The sequence below is a fragment of the Salmo salar genome, chromosome 17 (genome assembly GCF_965601325.2).
Source record: "Salmo salar chromosome 17, fSalSal1, whole genome shotgun sequence".
Classification (NCBI taxonomy): Eukaryota; Metazoa; Chordata; class Actinopteri; order Salmoniformes; family Salmonidae; genus Salmo; species Salmo salar.
The window spans coordinates 86,488,612-86,502,598 of record NC_138307.1 but is presented as its reverse complement, the minus strand read 5'-3'; positions in this window follow the sequence as shown (position 1 = coordinate 86,502,598).

Below are 13,987 nucleotides of genomic sequence, written 5' to 3'. Positions count from 1 at the left end.
TTCCAGTTGAAGCTCGTATCTGCTACAAGACCATGGTGCTTGCCTACGGAGCTGTGAGGGGAACGGCACCTCCGTACCTTCAGGCTCTGATCAGTCCCTACACCCAAAGAAGGGCACTGCGTTCATCCACCTCTGGCCTGCTCGCCTCCCTACCTCTGCGGAAGCACAGTTCCCACTCAGCCCAGTCAAAACTGTTCGCTGCTCTGGCACCCCAATGGTGGAACAAGCTCCCTCACGACGCCAGGACAGCGGAGTCAAACACCACCTTCCGGAGACACCTGAAACCCCACCTCTTTAAGGAATACCTAGGATAGGATAAAGTCATCCTTCTACCCCCCCCCCCCCCCCAAAAAAAAGATATAGATGTACTATTGTAAAGTGGTTGTTCCACTGTATATCATAAGGTGAATGCACCAATTTGTAAGTCGCTCTGGATAAGAGCGTCTGCTAAATGACGTAAATGTAAATGTAATGGTAGATCTCCAGGAAGAGGGTTGGGCTGAAAACCTACAGGACGGTAGATCTCCAGGAAGAGGGTTGGACTGAAAACCTAGAGGACAGTAGATCTCCAGGAAGAGGGTTGGACTGAAAACCTACAGGACAGTAGATCTCCAGGAACAGGGTTGGACTGAAAACCTACAGGACAGTAGATCTCCAGGAAGAGGGTTGGACTGAAAACCTAGAGAACAGTAGATCTCCAGGAAGAGGGTTGGACTGAAAACCTACAGGATGGTAGATCTCCAGGAAGAGGGTTGGACTGAAAACCTACAGGACAGTAGATCTCCAGGAAGAGGGTTGGACTGAAAACCTACAGGACAGTAGATCTCCAGGAACAGGGTTGGACTGAAAACCTACAGGACAGTAGATCTCCAGGAAGAGGGTTGGACTGAAAACCTAGAGAACAGTAGATCTCCAGGAAGAGGGTTGGACTGAAAACCCACAGGACGGTAGATCTCCAGGAAGAGGGTTGGACTGAAAACCTACAGGACATTAGATCTCCAGGTAGAGGGTTGGACTGAAAACCTACAGGACAGTAGATCTCCAGGAAGAGGGTTGGACTGAAAACCTACAGGACAGTAGATCTCCAGGAACAGGGTTGGACTGAAAACCTACAGGACAGTAGATCTCCAGGAAGAGGGTTGGACTGAAAACCTAGAGAACAGTAGATCTCCAGGAAGAGGGTTGGACTGAAAACCTACAGGACAGTAGATCTCCAGGAAGAGGGTTGGACTGAAAACCTACAGGACAGTAGATCTCCAGGAAGAGGGTTGGACTGAAAACCTACAGGACAGTAGATCTCCAGGAAGAGGGTTGGACTGAAAACCTACAGGACAGTAGATCTCCAGGAAGAGGGTTGGACTGCCCTGATGTAGGGTCTCATCCTATAACTTTAACTTGTACAGAATTGGAACCAGACATTGAAATGAAGTGCCAGAGGGTTATGGCTGCACTCTTAGAAAAAAAAGGATGCCATCTAGAACCTAAAAGGGGTTCTTCAGCTGTTCTTATAAGAGAACCCTTTGAAGAACCCTTTACTTTCCAGGCAGAACCCTTTTGATTCCAGGTAGAATGCTTTTGATTCCAGGTAGAATGCTTTTGATTCCAGGTAGAATGCTTTTGATTCCAGGCAGAACCCTTTTGATTCCAGGTAGAATGCTTTTGATTCCAGGTAGAATGCTTTTGATTCCAGGTAGAATGCTTTTGATTCCAGGTAGAATGCTTTTGATTCCAGGTAGAATGCTTTTGATTCCAGGTAGAATGCTTTTGATTCCAGGTAGAATGCTTTTGATTCCAGGTAGAATGCTTTTGATTCCAGGTAGAATGCTTTTGATTCCAGGCAGAACCCTTTTGATTCCAGGTAGAATGCTTTTGATTCCAGGTAGAATGCTTTTGATTCCAGGTAGAATGCTTTTGATTCCAGGTAGAATGCTTTTGATTCCAGGTAGAATGCTTTTGATTCCAGGTAGAATGCTTTTGATTCCAGGTAGAATGCTTTTGATTCCAGGTAGAATGCTTTTGATTCCAGGTAGAATGCTTTTGATTCCAGGTAGAATGCTTTTGATTCCAGGTAGAATGCTTTTGATTCCAGGTAGAATGCTTTTGATTCCAGGTAGAATGCTTTTGATTCCAGGTAGAATGCTTTTGATTCCAGGTAGAATGCTTTTGATTCCAGGTAGAATGCTTTTGATTCCAGGTAGAATGCTTTTGATTCCAGGTAGAATGCTTTTGATTCCAGGTAGAATGCTTTTGATTCCAGGTAGAATGCTTTTGATTCCAGGTAGAATGCTTTTGATTCCAGGTAGAATGCTTTTGATTCCAGGTAGAATGCTTTTGATTCCAGGTAGAATGCTTTTGATTCCAGGTAGAATGCTTTTGATTCCAGGTAGAATGCTTTTGATTCCAGGTAGAATGCTTTTGATTCCAGGTAGAATGCTTTTGATTCCAGGTAGAATGCTTTTGATTCCAGGTAGAATGCTTTTGATTCCAGGTAGAATGCTTTTGATTCCAGGTAGAATGCTTTTGATTCCAGGTAGAATGCTTTTGATTCCAGGTAGAATGCTTTTGATTCCAGGTAGAATGCTTTTGATTCCAGGTAGAATGCTTTCGGGTTCCATTTTGAATCCTTTCCACAGAGGGTTCTACATGCAACCAAAAAAAGGGTTTTACTTGGAAGCAAAAAGGGTTCTCCTATGGGGACAGCCGAATAACCCCTTTTTGAAAGCTTTTTTTTTCCTAAGAGTGGGTCTCCTAAAGCTCTATGGGGTCGTGAGATAGACACAAGGCGTTATTATAATCCATAAAGCTGCTGTGACAGGGTAGCAGGAGACAACCTCCTATGAGAGGTCACAGCAGTGTACAGTATCACTCTAATGAAAGATTCTCCCTCCTTCACAGATCTTCTCAACATCGCTACGTTGGGTTCAAGAGGCTATGGGCCGCATACCAAATGGAAAACCTATTCCCTATATAGTGCACTACTTTTGACCAGAACCCTTTGGGATGGGCCCTACATCTTTGGAGTAGGAGGAGAGACATTTGCTGTTGGATATCTAGCTATACTGTCGTATACACTCTAATATGCTGTAGTATACACTCTGATATACTGTAGTATACACTCTGATATACTGTAGTATACACTCTAATATGCTGTCGTATACACTCTGATATACTGTAGTATACACTCTGATATACTGTAGTATACACTCTAATATGCTGTAGTATACACTCTAATATGCTGTAGTATACACTCTGATATACTGTAGTATACACTCTAATATGCTGTAGTATACACTCTAATATGCTGTAGTATACACTCTGATATACTGTAGTATACACTCTAATATGCTGTAGTATACACTCTAATATGCTGTAGTATACACTCTGATATACTGTAGTATACACTCTAATATGCTGTAGTATACACTCGAATATGCTGTAGTATACACTCTGATATACTGTAGTATACACTCTGATATACTGTAGTATACACTCTGATATACTGTAGTATACAGTCTAATATGCTGTAGTATACACTCTGATATACTGTAGTATACACTCTAATATGCTGTAGTATACACTCTGATATACTGTAGTATACACTCTGATATACTGTCGTATACACTCTGATATACTGTAGTATACACTCTGATATACTGTCGTATACACTCTGATATACTGTAGTATACACTCTGATATGCTGTGGTATACACTCCTATACTGTAATATTCACTCTGATATGCTATTGGACAACCAGCTATACTGTGGTATACACTCTGATATACTATTGGACAACCAGCTGTACTGTAGTATACACTCTGATATACTATTGGACAACCAGCTGTACTGTAGTATACACTCTGATATACTATTGGACAACCAGCTGTACTGTAGTATACACTCTGATATACTATTGGACAACCAGCTGTACTGTAGTATACACTCTGATATACTATTGGACAACCAGCTGTACTGTAGTATACACTGATGGCTTAATCAATAGATCAGGGGTCCTTCAGCTTCAATGCCAAGTGCCTTATTATTAAGAGAGCCCTCTCTTTCACATCCAGTCTCACATGCACGGCGACTAACAGTGCAAATACGCTGTGTGGCTAATCCAGCATGGCGTTCTAACCCTATTTCAAGAACCCATTTAACTGAGAAATTCATCAAGACAGCTTTCACCTTATTTTACCAAGCCAACGTTCAGTTTTTCTAACATGGCACGACGCTTCACTGACCTTTTGAGTCACAATCACAGATATTAAATGACCTGATGATTCTTTGTCAGGCAAAACTGGCCACTGCCTTGAGAAATGCGACATCCTATTCAAACCCTATGTCATAAGGGTTCATTAATATGCGACTAACATGTTGTAATACATGTTAAAGATGGTGATAGCTGAAACAAGCTGCTGCCTGACATTCTGTTCAATGTTAATCCTGTTATTCATTTTAGTCATGTTAATCATTTTAAAGGGCATTCATACACACCATAGTTATTTACTTGATGAGATCAAACAGGTCTGAGACCAGGCTAAGGACCATAGGAGTTGACTAGACAACACAAACAGATCTGGGACCAGGCTAGGGACCATAGGAGTTGACTAGACAACACAAACAGATCTGGGATCAGGCTAGGGACCATAGGAGTTGACTAGACAATACAAACAGATCTGGGACCAGGCTAAGGACCATAGGAGTTGACTAGACAATACAAACAGATCTGGGACCAGGCTAGGGACCATAGGAGTTGACTAGACAACACTAACAGATCTGGGACCAGGCTAGGGACCATAGGAGTTGACTAGACAATACAAACAGATCTGGGACCAGGCTGGGGACCATAGGAGTTGACTAGACAAACACAGACATGTCTGGGACCAGGCTAGTAATCATAGGAGTTGACTAGACAACACAAACAGATCTGGGACCAGGCTAGGGACCATAACAGTTGACTAGACAACACAAACAGATCTGGGACCAGGCTAGGGATCTCTACCAGTACTAGTGTCATATGTTTCCCCTATGAGCCCTCTAGGGGATCAACTTTCCACAGACTTTACTCTGTAACTAAAAGGGTCACAATGTACCGATTCAAATCATGACTTTGTGGGTTGTCAAGTATTGCCTGCGTTACGGAAATGCACCGTTTCCTTGGTGACCAACCTAGACCTCCAGTCAAATGTCTAGCCTTAATCATAATTAATAATGTGACAAAGCAGCAGAGTTTCAATAATTAAACACAAACGTATTAAAACTCCTGAGGTAAGTCCCAAATGGCACCCTATTCCCTATATTCTTAATGGGCTTTGGTCAAAAGTGGTGCACTATATATATATATATATATATATATATATATATATATATATATATATATATATATATGCTCAAAAAAATAAAGGGAACACTTAAACAACACAATGTAACTCCAAGTCAATCACACTTCTGTGAAATCAAACTGTCCACTTAGGAAGCAGCACTGATTGACAATAAATTGCACATGCTGTTGTGCAAATGGAATAGACAACAGGTGGAAATTATAGGCAATTAGCAAGACACCCCCAATAAAGGAGTGGTTCTGCAGGTGGGGACCACAGACCACTTCTCAGTTCCTATGCTTCCTGGCTGATGTTTTGGTCACTTTTGAATGCTGGCGGTGCTTTCACTCTAGTGGTAGCATGAGACGGAGTCTACAACCCACACAAGTGGCTCAGGTAGTGCAGCTCATCCAGGATGGCACATCAATGCGAGCTGTGGCAAGAAGGTTTGCTGTGTCTGTCAGCGTAGTGAACATTTTAACATCTTGACCATGTTCTGTTATAATATCCACCCTGCACAGCCAGAAGAGGACTGGCCACCCCTCATAGCCTGGTTCCTCTCTAGGTTTCTTCCTAGGTTTTTGGCCTTTCTAGGGAGTTTTTCCTAGGGAGTTTTTCCTAGCCACCGTGCTTCTTTCACATGCATTGCTTGCTGTTTGGGATTTTAGGCTGGGTTTCTGTACAGCACTTTGAGATATCAGCTGATGTACGAAGGGCTATATAAATACATTTGATTTTATTTGATTTAGTGTCCAGAGCATGGAGGCGCTACCAGGAGACAGGCCAGTACACCAGGAGACGTGGAGGAGGCCGTAGGAGGGCAACAACCCAGCAGCAGGACCGCTACCTCCGCCTTTGTGCAAGGAGGAGCAGGAGAAGCACTGCCAGAGCCCTGCAAATTGACCTCCAGCAGGCCACAAATGTGCATGTGTCTGCTCAAACGGTCAGAAACAGACTCCATGAGGGTGGTATGAGGGCCCGACGTCCACAGGTGGGGGTTGTGCTTACAGCCCAACACCGTGCAGGACGTTTGGCATTTGCCAGAGAACACCAAGATTGGCAAATTCGCCACTGGCGCCCTGTGCTCTTCACAGATGAAAGCAGGTTCACACTGAGCACCTGACAGACGTGACAGAGTCTGGAGACGCCGTGGAGAACGTTCTGCTGCCTGCAACATCCTCCAGCATGACCGGTTTGGCGGTGGGTCAGTCATGGTGTGGGGTGGCATTTCTTTGGGGGGCCGCACAGCCCTCCATGTGCTCGCCAGAGGTAGCCTGACTGTCATTAGGTACCGAGATGAGATCCTCAGACCCCTTGTGAGACCATATGCTGGTGCGTTTGGCCCTGGGTTCCTCCTAATGCAAGACAATGTTAGACCTCATGTGGCTGGAGTGTGTCAGCAGTTCCTGCAAGAGGAAGGCATTGATGCTATGGACTGGCCCGCCCGTTCCCCAGACCTGAATCCAATTGAGCACATCTGGGACATCATGTCTCGCTCCATCCACCAACCTCACGTTGCACCACAGACTGTCCAGGAGTTGGCGGATGCTTTAGTCCAGGTCTGGGAGGAGATCCCTCAGGAGACCATCCGCCACCTCATCAGGAGCATGCCCAGGCGTTGTAGGGAGGTCATACAGGCACGTGGAGGCCACACACACTACTGAGCCTCATTTTGACTTGTTTTAAGGACATTACATCAAAGTTGGATCAGCCTGTAGTGTGGTTTTCCACGTTAATTTTGAGTGTGACTCCAAACCCAGACCTCCATGGGTTGATAAATTGGATTTCCATTGATTATTTTTGTGTGATTTAGTTGTCAGCACATTCAACTATGTAAATTTAAAAGTATTTAATAAGATTATTTCATTCATTCAGATCTAGGATGTGTTATTTTAGTGTTTTTGAGCAGTGTATATGTATTTTTATTTTTAAATGTAACCTTTATTTAACTATAAAGGCAATAGGGTGCCAGAAGGAAGGCATCTGATAGGCCTCATGAACTCAGTAATGTATTTAGAGAGAAACAAAGCAACCACAGCCATTTAACCTGAAGAGGCCACAGGCTACATTTACTCAATTGAATGGACCATCTCTCTCAGGTCAACAACAAAGACCTTGTTGAGGAAATATATGGATCAAATCTATACATATGTCCATGTATTGGACACATTTCTCCTCAAGTCTTTCTGGACAGAAACAAATGTAATTTGGGTTGACTCTGACGAGGTTCTACATCTGACGTGTTCAGTTGACAATCTCTGCCAGTTCAACGATGAAGACCCCAGTTCAACGATGAAGACCTTGTGAAGGAAATATGTGGAAAAACCGATGAGACCAGGACCTGTGTCCACAAAGCTTCTAGGAGTGCTGATCTCAGATCAGTTTAGCCTTTTATATCATAATGAATTAGATTATATGGACAGATCCTGGATCATAATGAATTAGATTATATGGACAGATCCTGGATCATAATGAATTAGATTATATGGACAGATCCTGGATCATAATGAATTAGATTATATGGACAGATCCTGGATCATAATGAATTAGATTATATGGACAGATGATAATGAATTAGATTATATGGGCAGATCCTAGATCATAATGAATTAGATTATATGGACAGATCCTAGATCATAATGAATTAGATTATATGGACAGATCCTGGATCATAATGTATTAGATTATATGGACAGATCCTGGATCATAATGAATTAGATTATATGGACAGATCCAGGATCATAATGAATTAGATTATATGGACAGATCCTGGATCATAATGAATTAGATTATATGGACAGATGATAATGAATTAGATTATATGGACAGATCCTAGATCATAATGAATTAGATTATATGGACAGATCCTAGATCATAATGAATTAGATTATATGGACAGATCCTGGATCATAATGAATTAGATTATATGGACAGATGATAATGAATTAGATTATATGGACAGATCCTGGATCATAATGAATTAGATTATATGGACAGATCCTGGATCATAATGAATTAGATTATATGGACAGATCCTGGATCATAATGTATTAGATTATATGGACAGATCCTAGATCATAATGAATTAGATTATATGGACAGATCCTAGATCATAATGAATTAGATTATATGGACAGATCCTGGATCATAATGAATTAGATTATATGGACAGATCATAATGAATTAGATTATATGGACAGATCCAGGATCATAATGAATTAGATTATATGGACAGATGATAATGAATTAGATTATATAGACAGATCCTGGATCAGCACACCTGCTGTAAAACACTTTGTGGAAGCGGATATTGGTTCGACGTGTTTATGCATTCACAGATAATGGCTCCTGGAGCCCAGATGAGGTTTTTACATTCGTTAATACATTGACAGAAAATGGCTCCTGAAGTCTTCCCTGACAGAAGTACGCCATTGATCCTCTTCCAGTACTGACTAGGCCTATTACCAGGATCCTTCAGAAAAATGAATCATCGTTGGTTTGTATTGTAAAGGAACGAATATCTCGTTGAGATCACAGTAGTGTTGTACTGCAGAAAATCTTTTCTGATATTTATTTAACCTTCCTTTAACCAGGAACAGACTTGAGGTTGGAAAACTCTTTTGGTTCAATAGATCTGACACATCTATAGTATTTTTAAACTTCAAGGTCACCAAAGAGGGATATTATCCACAAAAATACATTTCAGACTTTTCCAGTAGACTGCATAGTTCAGAATGTCTTACTTAGAACTTATCCCTCAGCATACCCAGATATATACAGTTCAGAAGTCTTACTTCTACATTATCCCTCATCATAACCATATCTATACAGTTCAGAATATCCTACATCTAAATTATCCCTCAGAATAACCATATCTATACAGTTCAGAATATCCTACTTCTACATTATCCCTCAGAATAACCAGATCTACACAGTCCAGAATGTTCTTCATTCCCTCAGCATAACAAGATCAATGTAGTTCAGCATGTCCTACTTCTACATTATCCCTCAGCATAACCAGATCAATGTAGTTCAGAATGTTCTACTTCCCTCAGCATAACCAGATCTATACAGTCCAGAATGTTCTACTTCCCTTAGCATAACCAGATCCATACAGTCCAGAATGATCTACTTCCCTCAGCATAACCAGATCTATACAGTCCAGAATGTTCTACTTCAACATTATCCCTCAGCATAACCAGATCTATATAGTACAGAATGTTCTACTTCGACATTATCCCTCAGCATAACCAGATCTATGTAGTCCAGAATGTTCTACTTCCCTCAGCATAACCAGATCTATACAGTCCAGAATGTTCTACTTCAACATTATCCCTCAGCATAACCAGATCTATACAGTACAGAATGTTCTACTTCGACATTATCCCTCAGCATAACCAGATCTATACAGTCCAGAATGTTCTACTTCCCTCAGCATAACCAGATCTATAGAGTTCAGAATGTCCTACATCCCTCAGCATAACCAGTTCTATACAGCTCAGAATGTTCTACTTCAACATTATCCCTCAGCATAACCAGATCTATACAGTCCAGAATGTTCTACTTCCCTCAGCATAACCAGATCTATAGAGTTCAGAATGTCCTACATCCCTCAGCATAACCAGATCTATACAGCTCAGAATGTTCTACTTCAACATTATCCCTCAGCATAACCAGATCTATACAGTCCAGAATGTTCTACATCCATCAGCATAACCAGATCTATACAGTCCAGAATGTCCTACTTCAACATTATCCCTCAGCTTAACCAGATCTATACAGTCCAGAATGTTCTACTTCCCTCAGAATAGCAAGATCTATACAGTCCAGAATGTTCTACTTCCCTCAGAATAACCAGATCTATACAGGTCAGAATGTTCTACTTCCCTCAGCATAACCAGATCTATACAGCTCAGAATGTTCTACTTCAACATTATCCCTCAGCATAACCAGATCTACATTTCAATAATTTCCATTGAGATGCAGAGCAGAGCCAGACAGTAATAAAAAGCTAATTATAAGGGGATATTATAAAATCTCCTTTCCAATTACAAAAGCATTTGGGTAATTAGCCGCTTGACCTCAGTCGATTTTATTTTTTATATATCTGCACCAGAGATTGACTCCCTCTGTCTCCCTCTCTGTGTGTGAAACACAGTCAGGATTCACGTGTCAGCGTCAGACCAACCATCCACAGATATGGATGAATTCCAGAACGTTACTGTATAATCTCAAAGGGAAGTCTGACAGATATCTGCAATGCAAATACACATTCCGTTTTAATAACACCTTTTCCCAGTGCTTCATTTCCTGTCAGAACAGGATCCAGCGCCTTTCAATTTTAGATTGTTTCGTTACGGAACATATTTGCCCCGGATCTGATACATCTCCTAGGATGAATTTTTTTTCTCTCCTCGTAATGTTAGAAAACGTGCCTGATATTCTAGTTATTGATTCGTATCGCGGCGGCTCCGGGTTAACGGGTTGCGCAGCGGTGTAGCCTAGAGACCGATGAGTTGCGGATGCCGTGGTGAGAGCAAGAAGCGCGCCTTGAATCTTATAGCCTCTCTACTGTATGTAGCCTCACTACTGTATATAGCCTCTACTGTATATAGTCTCTCTACTGTATTTAGCCTCTCTACTGTATTTAGCCTCTCTACTGTATATAGCCTCTCTACTGTATATAGCCTCTCTACCGTATATATCCTCTCTACTGTATATAGCCTCTCTACTGTATTTAGCCTCTACTGTATATAGCCTCTCTACTGTATTTAGCCTCTACTGTATATAGCCTCTCTACTGTATATAGCCTCTCTACTGTATATAGCCTCTCTACTGTATATAGCCTCTCTATTGTATATATCCTCTCTACTGTATATAGCCTCTCTACTGTATATAGTCTCTCTACTGCATATAGCCTCACTACTGTATATAGCCTCTCTACTGTATATAGCCTCTCTACTGTATATAGCCTCTCTACTGTATAAAGCCTCTCTACTGTATATAGCCTCTCTACTGTATATAGCCTCTCTACTGTATATAGCCTCTCTACTGTATATATCCTCTCTACTGTATATAGTCTCTCTACTGTATATAACCTCTCTACTGTATATAGCCTCTCTACTGTATATAACCTCTCTACTGTATATAGCCTCTCTACTCTATATAGCCTCTCTACTGTATATAGCTCCTACTGTATATAGTCTCTCTACTGTATATAGCCTCTCTACTCTATATAGCCTCTCTACTGTATATAGCCTCTCTACTGTATATAACCTCTCTACTGTATATAGCCTCTCTACTGTATATAGCCTCTCTACTGTATATAGCCTCTCTACTGTATATAGCCTCTCTACTCTATTTTGCCTCTCTACTGTATATAGCCTCTCTACTGTATATAGCCTCTCTACTGTATATAGCCTCTCTACTGTATATAGCCTCTACTGTATATAGCCTCTCTACTGTATATAGCCTCTCTACTGCATATAACCTCTCTACTGTATATAGCGTCTCTACTCTATATAGCCTCCCTACTGTATATAGCCTCCCTACTGTATATAGCCTCTCTACTGTATATAGCCTCTCTACTGTATATAGCCTCTCTACTGTATATAACCTCTCTACTGTATATAGCCTCTCTACTCTATATAGCCTCCCTACTGTATATAGCCTCTCTACTGTATATAACCTCTACTGTATATAGCCTCTCTACTGTATATAGCCTCTCTGCTGTATATAACCTCTCTACTGTATATAGCCTCTCTACTCTATATAGCCTCCCTACTGTATATAGCTTCTCTACTGTATATAGCCTCTCTACTGTATATAGCCTCGCTACTGTATATAGTCTCTCTACTGTATATAGCCTCTCTACTGTATGTAGCCTCTCTACTGCATATAGCCTCTCTACTGTATATAGCCTCTCTACTGTATATAGTCTCACTACTGTATATAGCCTCTCTACTCTATATAGCCTCTCTACTGTATATAGCCTCTCTACTCTATGTAGCCTCTCTACTGTATATAGCCTCACTACTGTATATAGCCTCTCTACTGTATATAACCTCTACTGTATATAGCCTCTCTACTGTATATAGCCTCTCTACTGTATATAGCCTCTCTACTGCATATAGCCTCTCTACTGTATATAGCCTCTCTACTGTATATAACCTCTCTACTGCATATAGCCTCTCTACTGTATATAGCCTCTCTACTGTATATAACCTCTCTACTGTATGTAGCCTCTCTACTGTATATAGCCTCTCTACTGTATATAGCCTCTCTACTGTATATAGCCTCTCTACTGTATATAACCTCTCTACTGTATATAGCCTCTCTACTGTATATAGCCTCTCTACTGTATATAACCTCTCTACTGTATATAGTCTCTCTACTGTATATAACCTCTCTACTGTATATAGCCTCTCTACTGTATATAGCCTCTCTACTGTATATAACCTCTCTACTGTATATAGCCTCTCTACTGTATATAACCTCTCTACTGTATATAGCCTCTCTACTGTATATAGCCTCTCTACTGCTATTTTTCAGTCTTTTTACTGTTGTTTTATTTATTTACTTACCTATTGTTCACCTAATACCTTTTTTGCAGTTGGTTAGAGCCTGTAAGTAAGCATTTCACTGTAAGGTCTACTACACCTGTTGTATTCAGCATTTCACTGTGAGGTCTACTACACCTGTTGTATTCAGCATTTCACTGTGAGGTCTACACACCTGTTGTATTCAGCATTTCACTGTGAGGTCTACTACACCTGTTGTATTCAGCATTTCACTGTAAGGTCTACTACACCTGTTGTATTCAGCATTTCACTGTGAGGTCTACTACACCTGTTGTATTCAGCATTTCACTGTGAGGTCTACTACACCTGTTGTATTCAGCATTTCACTGTAAGGTCTACTACACCTGTTGTATTCAGCATTTCACTGTGAGGTCTACTACACCTGTTGTATTCAGCATTTCACTGTAAGGTCTACTACACCTGTTGTATTCAGCATTTCACTGTAAGGTCTACTACACCTGTTGTATTCAGCATTTCACTGTAAGGTCTACTACACCTGTTGTATTCAGCATTTCACTGTAAGGTCTACTACACCTGTTGTATTCAGCATTTCACTGTAAGGTCTATTACACCTGTTGTATTCAACATTTCACTGTAAGGTCTACTACACCTATTGTATTCAGCATTTCACTGTGAGGTCTACTACACCTGTTGTATTCAGCATTTCACTGTAAGGTCTACTACACCTGTTGTATTCAGCATTTCACTGTGAGGTCTACTACACCTGTTGTATTCAGCATTTCACTGTAAGGTCTACTACACCTGTTGTATTCAGCATTTCACTGTAAGGTCTACTACACCTGTTGTATTCAGCATTTCACTGTAAGATCTACTACACCTGTTGTATTCAGCATTTCACTGTAAGGTCTACTACACCTGTTGTATTCAGCATTTCACTGTGAGGTCTACTACACCTGTTGTATTCAGCATTTCACTGTGAGGTCTACTACACCTGTTGTATTCAGCATTTCACTGTAAGGTCTACTACACCTGTTGTATTCAGCATTTCACTGTGAGGTCTACTACACCTGTTGTATTCAGCATTTCACTGTATGGTCTACTACACCTGTTGTATTCAGCATTTCACTG